Source organism: Watersipora subatra, chromosome 4 (assembly GCF_963576615.1).
Source record: "Watersipora subatra chromosome 4, tzWatSuba1.1, whole genome shotgun sequence".
In the NCBI taxonomy this organism is placed as follows: domain Eukaryota; kingdom Metazoa; phylum Bryozoa; class Gymnolaemata; order Cheilostomatida; family Watersiporidae; genus Watersipora; species Watersipora subatra.
Genome location: NC_088711.1, coordinates 51,117,636 through 51,129,381, shown reverse-complemented (window position 1 = coordinate 51,129,381; position 11,746 = coordinate 51,117,636). Strand labels below are relative to the sequence as shown.

The 11,746-nt window shown below is 43.3% G+C and overlaps 1 pseudogene; it reads right to left on the bottom strand.

Moving 5' to 3' along the window:
- Positions 1-2,512: 2,512 nt before the first annotated feature.
- Positions 2,513-11,746, bottom strand: part of LOC137394330 (dolichyl-diphosphooligosaccharide--protein glycosyltransferase subunit STT3A-like) — a 41,353-nt pseudogene continuing 32,119 nt past the window's right edge.

Genomic DNA, 11,746 nt, shown 5'->3' with positions numbered 1-11,746 from the left:
GCCGAGGCGAGATTGGGTAACATTCAAATTGAATTTGAGAACTCCTCAGACTAGACACTTTACACTATATGGAATTTTTTACTCAGTACGAAGCAAAAACTTGACATAAATTCTATACGTTATCTAGAATTTACGTTATAGGAGGTATGCGGTATAGGAGTGTTGAATGTATATAAAGATACAGTCAATGTTTGTGCATACAGTTATCTGCCATCTTCCTTGCTCTGCCCGGCTATCAATCGTCTCGTCTCTTTTATATCGCAGAAGGTTTAGGCTCCGATTTAATCTCTAGGATGGCCTTCTTCTGGCGATCTTTTGATTGGTCTTCCAGGTGCCAGCTCAGTGGCCAGCCAGTCTGTTCTCCACTCTCTGGCATCAAGCCGGTCATACTTCCACCCGACCCAGTCTCTGCTAGTCTTGGTCTGGTCCAAGTCTCTTTGGCTGACCCTCTATCCGTCGGTTGGCCGGCTAGCTGTGTAGGACATACTCAGCTATAGATCCGGTCGTCCACAACCAAGTGAATGAGCCAGGGGCGGATCTAAGAAGAAAAGTGTGTGTTGCAAAATTTGTGTAATATATCTGGAGAGGGAGGGAGTGCCCGGGGCAACCCACTCACCTGGCCCCGCGCTAGCGGAACTTTTTGAATTTTAGGCATTTTAGAATGAAGGAGAGGTCTGTTTGAGCCCAAAAAAGTGTAATCATTTATTTGCAGCAAACAACAAGTTTAGAGGTAAAAATTGACATTAGATATGATTAATAAAATTGGTGTTTTATAATGTTCCTTATACTATGTATATCAAGATTACATGTAAACGGAAAGTTAACAAACATTTATGCAATAAAATAAAATCAAGACAAAATCAATCATAAAACCTCAATAGCCGTTTGGTTTGGCTGTGCAGAAATTAGCCATCATTTCTGCAAACTACCATAAAAAATGTTTTGTAGTATTAGCCACATAACGATGCTATTATAAAACAGGCATATTAGGGCATACTTTTTTGAATTTTTGTTTTTTCGTTGAAAAAAATGATCCAAAGTTCGTTCTTTATCTTTTTTTGAGACATTTTGCTTTTAAAATTGGTTGTAGTACTTCTTTCGAAAAAGTTGTGGCTCAATTGGAGATGTTTATTGGGACCACTCTCATTTGTTTATAAGCTAAACAAATTCAGGTAAATGTTATTAAAACTGATTCATTATAACGAGCTCTACTAGGCCGTTTGTGTTCGTTTCCTCCGAAAACAAGTTCTCAGTGAAATGAATTGCAATTTACTCAATTCTTGATGGATTTTACATCTTTTTTTTTTTAATTTTTTGCCATATTTATGGTAGTGCATTTGCACCATACGCACCACAGTAGATCCGCCCCTGATGAGCATTACTACATTCATAGTGCAATTGGGTCTATAATGAGAATAATCACAATTTGATGTTTAATAGATACAATGTATGGAGTTTGAATCAGCTAGTAAACTATACCTTTAGTATTTAATCATAGTACAAGTATTAGAGTAGACAACAATTAGTCCTTAGTTGCATGCTCAAAGCTCTGACATGTTAATGCTTCCATCCATTGTAGAACACACTCCAAACAATTAGTAGATTATGTTGGGTATTTACAACTCCACCATGTTTAGTTTATAATCTGTGATAAACATGTTACAGTAAATAGCTCTTTATTCACGTCAACCCCCTAATACAATTAAGTGTTCTATAGAAATGAAAGCTTCTAGATGGTCTTCTCTACTCAAATACGGCAAGACTAACAGTAGAACAGTAAACCGTAAGGAGCTACTGTGAATAGTGGTATGGAGCTGACCTGTTCTCAGTAGTAACCTACTGCCAGGTGGGATTTATTACCACAGAAATAACCCGTGTAAATGTCTTTATGAACCTGGGTTAACCTAGACAACTAGTCTGTTATACAACCAAGTTATGATGAAGGTGGGAGGCCAGCCTATTTTGTGGTCAAATGACATAAATTAGTGTTCTATAGAGATGAATAGAGCTACTTAAACATCATTAGTTATGTCCACCTTGTATTCTTCTATTACTGGCCTGCTAAATATCAATAGGTTCATTTACCTGGTGTTTACTAGGGGGTTATTCAAACAATATCCAAGTTGAAGGTGTCTAAGGACTCCTTCATAAACTGCTCTTTGTCTATCCACAGTACCTGATGCCTGAGCACTGGTATCAAATATCTGATATTTAAACCATCCACTGGCTTGACTCAAACAAAATTTATACAATGAAGGCCACCAAGGTTTTATTGAACTGTACAACTAAGTTTAAACAGCATAGTGTATCATCACTGATGCTACAAATCACACCTTGATCATGCATTCAAGGAAGCTAATAGCAGGCTATAAAGAGTTCTCCATGACATGAATATAACCAGATGCTATGCATCTCTGAGAGACATCTGTATCACTGTAGCTGAGCCATTGTGTAAGCTAAAGAATGTACTAGCATGAGACTGAGAAACTATACAAAAGGTTTGATGGGTTCTCTATACGCCTCGATTGACCAAGTCTTTCACTTTGTATATTCTAACTATCCAATGCTCTGTGGTGTATGCCACGGCGTTACGTACTCTATCGTATCCTCATGGCTTGGCTACAAATTGGCAAAAAAAGATGAAGCGGAGAATGTCATAACAAACTGCACAAAATTGTAAACATCACAGAGTTGCTGATATTCCACCTACTCTGTCAAAATAGTGCCTTTCTTTGTAAGAGATAAACCCACATTCTAATTGTCTATTGTAGTGACAGTCAGCCGAGCACCAACACAAAACGGTCTGACTGGAAGGTCAAGAAGTAGTGGCATGTATTTTAAGCCAAAGCAATAGTCAGCTCACTAACAGAATCAAGTTGGCACGGCAACAGGACCGTCCCAGTTGTTATAAACAAATTGAGTCCGCTCAGCTACATTTGGCTTAGCTTAACTGACCCAATTATGATTTAGATACAACAGCCGAGTCACATATTCGAGTTACATCACAAAGGAAGATGTCTAGAGGCGATAAGCAAGAGCCGGAACCTACCGCGAAAAGAAGCATATAAAAGCCTGTCTAGCTCATTCCAGAAGAGCAGCGCAGGCTCTCTGCAAGACTGGCAATTGTTGCACACACATTTGCTTTCATGTGTTTATACAATGTATATACTTACGCTGGAATATATACATATATATATATATACATATATATATGTATATATAAACACATACATATATATATATATATATATATATATATATATATATATCTATATATATACACATACATATATATATATATATCTATATATATAACATACATATATATATATATATATCTATATATATAACATACATATATATATATATATCTATATATATATATATATATAAAAAAATTGTTTCCTCACCCCGGATACCCCGTATGGGTGGTAAATTCTGCTCTAACTCGGGTCTCCTACCAGAGACCTGGGAGTTTGAGCACTCGTCTCAAGATCTTAGCTGTTCCCAATAGCGCACTTTTCTGCAACTCACCTGAGTTGATTGTTGTTGGTATTTGGGCAAGCCACATTTTATGCGCCGGTGTTATTGCGCCTAGTGCCCCAATCACTACTGGGATTACGGTTGTTCTTACATTCCAGCATTTTTCAATTTCTTCTCCAAGAGGGAGATATTTTTCTACCTTTTCTTTTTCTTTGCTGGCTATATTGTAGTCATTGGGTACTGCTATATCTATTATAGTAGCCCTCTTGTTCTCCTTGTCTACCACCACTATATCTGGTTGGTTTGCTAGGACAAGCTTGTCAGTTTGGATGTAGAAGTCCCAGAGGATCTTAGCGCGGTCATTTTCATTGACCTTACCAGGAGCTTCCCACCAGTGTTGTGGTTTATTAAGGCCATACTCATCACATAGACTTCTATACACAATACCTGCGACATGATTATGCCGCTCAGTGTATGCGTTCCCTGCTAGCTGTCTGCATCCACTGATGATGTGTTGGATGGTCTCAGGTGCATCTTTGCACAGTCTGCATCTAGGATCGTCTCTAGTGTGATAGATTTTCGTTTGGAGTTGCCTTGTTGGGAGCACTTGCTCCTGGGCTGCCATGATTAGCGACTCTGTATTGGCCGTTAGGTTTCCTTTGTTCAGCCACATATATGTCTGGTGAAGATCGCCAACCTTAGATATTTGTTGGTGGTAAGCACCATGAAGAGGTTTCGTATGCCAGTCAATTTCCTCATCATCAGGGCATAGGTCCGTTGTGAGAGCAGCCGATTGAAATTCAGCTAGCAAATTATCTGAGATGGCCATGGAGGCTGCATATGCTTTGATGCTTCGCTCCTCCTCTTTCACTGTCTGCTGTACACTTTTGAGTCCCCTACCGCCATCTTTCCTATCAAGATACAATCTAATAGTATCAGATTTTGGGTGGAGTGCTCCATGCATGGTCAGCTGTTTACGAGTTGCTATATCTGTTTCTTTGATGGCTTCCTCAGTCCACTTTATTATGCCTGCTGGATATCTTATTACTGGCAGTGCGTAGGTATTTATTGCCATGATTTGGTTCTTGGCATTGAGCTGGCTCCGTAAGACCTGCCGAAGGCGTTTCTTGTATTCGGAAATGGCTTTGTGACGTACCTCGGCTTCGTGGTTGATGTTGCTTTGCATAATCCCCAAGTACTTGTACCCTTCTTCTATATCTTATATATATAAGATATAGAAAGATATATAAGATATATAAGATATATATATATATATATATATATATATATATGTACATAGGGGGCACTGGGCGCAATAACACCGGCGCATAAATTGTGGCTTGCCCAAATACCAACAACAATCAACTCAGGTGAGTTGCAGAAAAGTGCGCTATTGGGAACGGCTAAGATCTTGAGGCGAGTGCTCAAACTCCCAGGTTTCTGGTAGGAGACCCGAGTTAGAGCAGAAATTACCACCCATACGGGGTATCCGGGGTGAGGAAACAATTTATATATATATGTGTTTATATATATTTTGACTGGAATATATATTCCTTGATGACTGAAGACTCTGGTGTGTTTATTTATATTGCTTCACTGTCTTGTGGAAAAGTAAGGTGAACCGACAGTTTTCTTAACACCCTCACAAACAAGTTATTTCTCAAACTGAGATATACAACTATCAGTATTGTAAAAACAAATATACACTCGCTCTGCTCGGTGTAGACTGAACCAAATCTATAATAACAGAGCTTTCACAAGAGGCAGTTGAGCAGAGTGGGAGAACCATCTTTGTCAATCCTAAACTCTTCTTGCGGAGTGTAGTAGTCTGCTTCCTTTATATGAGCACCCTCTGGTGTTGAGCCGCCAATACGTACCATCTACAAAAACTTGTTGATATCTGAAAAGAGCATTATAAATGATTAGTACAAGACATTGGCATACTACTGTCAAGTTCTAGGGAGGGAAAAGGGAAGGAACGGGAGCAGAGGGTGCGGGAACAAAGAACCAGAAGGGGAGAGACCGGGACATGGGAAAAAGCGGAGAAGGGGAGAGAGAAACGCATGAGTGAGAAAAGCGTGAGTGAGAAAAGTGAAGTGAGGGTGAAAAAAGCGTGAGTGAGAAGAGCGTGAGTGCAAAAGAGAGGCGAGAGAGAGAGAAGCGAGTGAGAGAGAGACGAGTGAGAGAGAGAGACGAGTGGGAGAGAGTGACGAGTGGGAGAGAGAGTGACGAGTGGGAGAGAGACGAGTGGGAGAGAGAGAGCAACGAGTGGGAGAGAAAGTAACGAGTGGGAAAGAGAGTGTTGAGTGGGAGAGAGACGAGTGGGAGAGTGACAAGTGGGAGAGAGTGACGAGTGGGAGAGACGAGTGGGAGAGAGTGACGAGTGGGAGAGGCGAGTGAGAGAGAGAGAGCGACGAGTGGGAGAAAGAGTAACGAGTGGGAAAGAGAGTGACGAGTGGGAGAGGCGAGTGAGAGAGAGAGACGAGTGAGATAGACGATTCAGAGAGACGACTGAGAGAGAGACGAGTGGGTGAGAGTGACGAGTGGGAGAGAGAGTGACGAGTGGGAGAGAGAGTGACGAGTAGAAGAAAGACGAGTGGGAGAGAGAGTGACGAGTGGGAGAAAGAGTAATGAGTGGGAAAGAGAGTGACGAGTGGGAGAGGCGAGTGAGAGAGAGAGAGATGAGTGAGAGAGACGATTCAGAGAGACGACTGAGAGAGAGACGAGTGGGAGAGAGTGACGAGTGGGAGAAAGAGAGACGAGTGGGAAAGAGAGTGACGAGTGGGAGAGTGACGAGTGGCAGAGAGACTAGTTGGAGAGACACGAGCGAGAGTGTGACGAGTGAGAGAGAGACTGACGAGTGGGAGAGACGAGTGGGGAAGACGAGTGGGAGAGACGAGTGGGAGAGACGAGTGGGAGAGACGAGTGGGAGAGACGAGTGGGAGAGACGAGTGGGAGAGGCGAGTGAGAGAGACGAATGAGAGAGACGATTCAGACAGACGAGTGAGAGAGAGTGACGAGTGGGAAAGAGAGAGTGACGAGTGGGAGAGGCGAGTGAGAGAGAGAGAGACGAGTGAGAGAGACGATTCAGAGAGACGACTGAGAGAGAGACGAGTGGGAGAGAGTGACGAGTGGGAGAGAGAGTGACGAGTGGGAGAGAGAGTGACGAGTGGGAAAAAGATGAGAGGGAGAGAGAGTGACGAGTGGGAGAAAGAGTAACGAGTGGGAAAGAGAGTGACGAGTGGGAGAGGCGAGTGAGAGAGAGAGACGAGTGAGAGAGACGATTCAGAGAGACGACTGAGAGAGAGACGAGTGGGAGAGAGTGACGAGTGGGAGAAAGAAAGACGAGTGGGAAAGAGAGTGACGAGTGGGAAAGTGACGAGTGGCAGAAAGACTAGTTGGAGAGACTTGAGCGAGAGTGTGACGAGTGAGAGAGAGACTGACGAGTGGGAGAGACGAGTGGGGAAGACGAATGGGAGAGACGAGTGGGAGAGACGAGTGGCAGAGACGAGTGGGAGAGACGAGTGGGAGAGACGAGTGGGAGAGGCGAGTGAGAGAGACGAATGAGAGAGACGATTCAGACAGACGAGTGAGAGAGAGTGACGAGTGGGAAAGAGAGAGTGACGAGTGGGAGAGAGAGAGATGAGTGGGAGAGAGGAGTGAGAGAGGAGTGAGAGAGAGAGGAGTGGGAGAGAAATGGTGAGAGAGAGAGACGAGTGCAAAAGAGAGAGAGAGAGAGAGAGAGAGAGAGAGACGAGTGGGAGAGTGAGAGAGACAAGTGAGAGAGAGATGAGTGAGAGAGATGAGTGAGAGTGACGAGTGAGAGTGACGAGTGAAAGAGATGAGTGAGAGTGACGAGTGAGAGAGACAAGTGAGAGAGACGAGTGAGAGAGACGAGTGAGAGAGACGAGTGAGAGAGACGAGTGAGAGAGACGAGTGAGAGAGACGAATGAGAGAGATGAGTGAGAGAGAGGAGTGAGAGACGAGTGAGAGACGAGTGAGAGAGACGAGTGAGAGTGACGAGTGAGAGAGACGAGTGAGAGAGAGACGAGTGAGAGAGACAAGTGAGAGAGATGAGTGAGAGAGACAAGTGAGAGAGAGATGAGTAAGAGAGACGAGAGAGAGAGATGAGCGAGAGAGAGAGAGAGAGAGAGAGAGAGAGAGAGAGAGACGAGTGGGAGAGTGAGAGAGACAAGTGAGAGAGAGATGAGTGAGAGAGATGAGTGAGAGTGACGAGTGAGAGTGACGAGTGAAAGAGATGAGTGAGATTGATGAGTGAGAGAGAGGAGTGAGAGAGAGGAGTGAGAGAGATTAGTGAGAGAGAGGAGTGAGAGAGATGAGTGAGAGAGTTGAGTGAGAGGGATGAGTGAGAGTGACGAGTGAGAGAGACGAGTGAGAGTGAGGAGTGAGAGAGATGAGTGAGAGTGACGAGTGAGAGAGAGGAGTGAGAGAGAGGAGTGAGAGAGATTAGTGAGAGAGAGGAGTGAGAGAGATGAGTGAGAGAGTTGAGTGAGAGGGATGAGTGAGAGTGACGAGTGAGAGAGACGAGTGAGAGAGACGAGTGAGAGAGACTAGTGAGAGAGATGAGTGAGAGAGAAAGAGACGAGTGAGAGAATTGAGTGAGAGAGACGAGTGAGAGAGATGAGTGAGAGAGATGAGTGAGAGAGACGAGTGAGAGAGACGAGTGAGAGAGACGAGTGGGAGAGACGAGTGAGAGTGAGGAGTGAGAGAGATGAGTGAGAGTGACGAGTGAGAGTGACGAGTGAAAGAGATGAGTGAGAGTGACGAGTGAGAGAGAGGAGTGAGAGTGAGGAGTGAGAGAGATGAGTGAGAGTGACGAGTGAGAGTGACGAGTGAAAGAGATGAGTGAGAGTGACGAGTGAGAGAGAGGAGTGAGAGAGAGGAGTGAGAGAGATTAGTGAGAGAGAGGAGTGAGAGAGATGAGTGAGAGAGTTGAGTGAGAGGGATGAGTGAGAGTGACGAGTGAGAGAGACGAGTGAGAGAGACGAGTGAGAGAGACTAGTGAGAGAGATGAGTGAGAGAGAAAGAGACGAGTGAGAGAATTGAGTGAGAGAGACGAGTGAGAGAGACGAGTGAGAGAGACGAGTGAGAGTGAGGAGTCAGAGAGATGAGTGAGAGTGACGAGTGAGAGTGACGAGTGAAAGAGATGAGTGAGAGTGACGAGTGAGAGAGAGGAGTGAGAGAGAGGAGTGAGAGAGATTAGTGAGAGAGAGGAGTGAGAGAGATGAGTGAGAGAGTTGAGTGAGAGGGATGAGTGAGAGGGACGAGTGAGAGAGACGAGTGAGAGAGACGAGTGAGAGAGACTAGTGAGAGAGATGAGTGAGAGAGAAAGAGACGAGTGAGAGAATTGAGTGAGAGAGACGAGTGAGAGAGATGAGTGAGAGAGACGAGTGGGAGAGACGAGTGAGAGAGACGAGTCAGAGAGAGAGATGAGTGAGAGAGAAACGAGTGAGAGAGACGAGCGAGAGAGACAAGCGAGAGAGACAAGTGAGAGAGAGTGACAAGTGGTAGAGAGAGAGAGTGACGAGTGGGAGTGAGAGATGAGTGGGAGATAGGCAAGTGAGAGAGAGAGAGACGAGTGAGAGAGACGAGTGAGAGAGACGAGTGACAGAGACGAGTGAGGGGGACGTGTGAGAGAGATGAGAGAGAGATGAGTGAGAGAGATGAGTGAGAGAGACGAGCGAGAGAGACGAGTGAGAGAGACGAGTGAGAGAGAGATGAGTGAGAGAGACGAGTTAGAGAGACGAGTGAGAGAGACGAGTGGGAGAGACGAGTGAGAGAGACGAGTGAGAGAGACGAGTGAGAGAGACGAGTGAGAGAGACGAGTGGGAGAGACGAGTGAGAGAGACGAGTGAGAGAGAGAGATGAGTGAGAGAGACGAGTGAGAGAGAAACGAGTGAGAGAGACGAGCGAGAGAGACGAGCGAGAGAGACAAGTGAGAGAGAGAGTGACAAGTGGGAGAGAGAGAGTGACGAGTGGGAGTGAGAGATGAGTGGGAGAGAGGCGAGTGAGAGAGGAGTGGGAGAGACGAGTGAGAGAGACAATTGGGAAAGAGAGACGAGTGGGAGAGTGACGAGTGAGAGACGATTGGGAGAGAGATGAGTGGGAGAGATCGAGAGGCAGGTGTTTGAATGCAAGTCCATTTCAAGAAAGAGCACTTACAATTTGAGGAATATCCAGTGAGACCACCAAATATAACAAGCACATATCCCACATCCAACTCTCTCATGATTTCATAGGCTTTATCCTCAGGCGATGACACTGCCTGCATGACAAAGCATTCGACGCAAAATAATAAATGGGATCATACTGTGTGGTCAAGTAATATATTTCTCGAATGTCTCAGAATGAAAGAATAAGCAAAGTCAATCCTAAGATGCCCACCTGCCCAACTCTGGATATGTGAGTGTTGTTCCAAGTATTGTTGTCTACCAAAATTGTTCGATTAGCCATAGCTGTTATCTGATATCCGTAATTCCACCAAGACATAATTTTTGCATCCTGGGCAAAAAAGCAAGTGTGTATATAAACTTAGCAAGAGAATCTAATGACTAACTAGTCAATGAACAACTAGCACACATTACAAAGGGAGGAGGCAAGCTCTAGAAGACCTAGTTCTAGTAGAAGTTCTAGAAAGTGAATAAAAAATCTTTATCCAATGTGAGTGTTCAAATGAACAACAGACGTTGTTAACAGGTTCATAGTTGATGTTGGAATACAAAAAGTAAATATCACTCTAACTACAATGTTATTCAGCAAGAGTTAATAGGACACGAATGTACATTTGCGTTTAACGGTATAACTAAATATCACAGTGAAGAACATCCTTGCTACCTCTTGAGTGTTTTGGCTCAGCCAGTAGTAAGCTTCCCTTCAGTCATTAAATATAACACGGCCACCATCACCTGATTTGGCGGAGAGAACGATGGAAGGACCGGAGTAGGTCTCTGAAGTGACCCAGGTGCATTGAAAAACATAGGTGATGAGGAAAAGGGTCATGATGAAGACTACAGCAGTGACTACCTTCAAAAGGAAACAACTCCTCAATAGGTACAACCATTGAAACAATGCTGATAGAAAATGTTGAATTGATCAATTTAGCCAAGCGCCATTTTTAAGTAACTTTTTTCTCGCTAACAATGGTGATGGTTTCAGAAAATATCACTTTTTGAAGCCACATCTAGTTCCGTCGATAACTAAAGCTTGTAGATCTGTAGGCATGATATAGTCATACATCAACATTTTAAAAGTATTACATACAAGCTACTGAGAACCCTCCGTTAACCACCTCATTTTTAAATGGGTAGTTGAGTGCTCCAACCGTCTTTTTATACATCTTTTTGCTGGATGGTTCAGATTTCTTTGACCTAAAGATTGGATACATATTTTTCCTGTAAAACGAGAGGGTGGTGGAGACCTCAATGCCGGTGAGGATGCACATAACAGGAGCCAAGATCAACATAAGACGAATCATTACTCCCAAGAGAGCAAATACAAACTACAATGTTAGTTCTGTTAAAAATATTATGAGTAAAATAAATGAAGCACTTGAAATCATAAAAGAGCAAACAAAATATCAGGCGAATAGCAACAAGAAATTAAGTCAAAATGACAGATAAGAATCTCACCACAAAATAGATACTTGTAAGGTCATACATAATAATAAAAATGTTGGCATCCATGAGCCTGCCGAAGCCGAAGTATATTCCGGCTACAAAAGAAATAACTTTATAAACAACCACAGAGATGAAAACAGGTGGGCCAAAGTTATGGAAAATATTTTGCTATAAGTTTTTCAATTCATGGTCAGGTTATATATAAAACTCATTTTGGAAAGCATGACCCTTCCTCAAGCTACATAGACCTTATCTGTACCCAAATTCATAACATCGTTTTTATATTATAGTTTTTGGTCTTCATGCTGAGATCACCAATATAACGTAACAACTATAAAACATCAAAATTCCATAGATGCAAAAATGTTCTAGATAACATTTTCTTACCTGAAACATCTTAAAACATCAAAATTCCATTGATGCAAAAATGTTCTAGATAACATTTTTTTACATGGCAACATAAAAATGAGCATTCGTAAGTCAAAATAAAATGAGCTCTTCGCTGTAGGCTGATGCTCAGTAACTGAAGCTATGATGGGAATGTTGTTCTTGGCGTAAGATGGGTCAAGCAATGAGTAGAACCTTCCGGTCCAAGGAGAGATTTTAACTAAACAATTACCAGATGT